The sequence below is a fragment of the Cryptotermes secundus genome, unplaced genomic scaffold (genome assembly GCF_002891405.2).
Source record: "Cryptotermes secundus unplaced genomic scaffold, Csec_1.0 scaffold417, whole genome shotgun sequence".
Taxonomy (NCBI): domain Eukaryota; kingdom Metazoa; phylum Arthropoda; class Insecta; order Blattodea; family Kalotermitidae; genus Cryptotermes; species Cryptotermes secundus.
Window position 1 is genome coordinate 677,647 of NW_019739949.1, and position 762 is coordinate 678,408.

At 39.2% G+C, this 762-nt stretch overlaps 1 protein-coding gene across 2 annotated transcripts in view; it reads left to right on the forward strand.

The window, feature by feature from the left end:
- LOC111872108 (phosphoenolpyruvate carboxykinase [GTP]) overlaps positions 1-762 on the forward strand; it is a 177,024-nt gene that overhangs the window by 100,830 nt on the left and 75,432 nt on the right. The gene's annotated exons all lie outside the window — the stretch shown is intronic.

Genomic DNA, 762 nt, shown 5'->3' on the forward strand with positions numbered 1-762 from the left:
ATAAAGTCCGAAAACCCAATATCTCTTTGGATAGCCTCATTGCACACAAATAAATAAGAATTTATTGAGTTATTATTAATCTTTCAACTTGCGACTGGTCCTGTGTGTATGGTACGACCTCTGTAGATTCTGCTGTCGCCGGCCTCAATGCTGCTGTTCAAGATGCCATGGACCATGCAAATTCCCCGTGGCATCGTAAACACTCATATGAAATTCCCACACTGGTATTTTTACAGACGTTAAAAAAAAAAGAAATCCGACTCCCTTTACCAGAAATTTTCTTTCTATCGTAAGCTAGTTAAGTCTACTATTAAGTCTGACAGACTTAGATGGTTGAAATCTGTGGACGAAAATTTGAAGTCGCAACCAAAGCAATTCTGGAAATATGTGGCCTCCATTAGGAAAAGAAATTCTACTTCCATCCAGCTTGAGGTTGATGGAAAGCAATTATAGAAACCTAACGATATTGCTGAGGAATTTTCGAAGCATTTTCAATCAGTATACCACAATCCTTGTCCTACTGCCTTCCCCAACTTATTGCCATCTTCTGAATTTTACCTTTAGCGTCTGTTTCTTATTCGGATGTTGTCAAAGCCATTTAGCGCCTGTTGAGGATCAAATTTGGGGATTGAAAATTTAAGTCATTACCTAGGTGCCTGGAGACTTGCGAAAAGTGTTTTGCAGTGAAAGAGCAAAGATGACAACACATGGACACGCAATGAGGTTAAGAATGCGATAATCAGCATTCATGCGTAATACCGT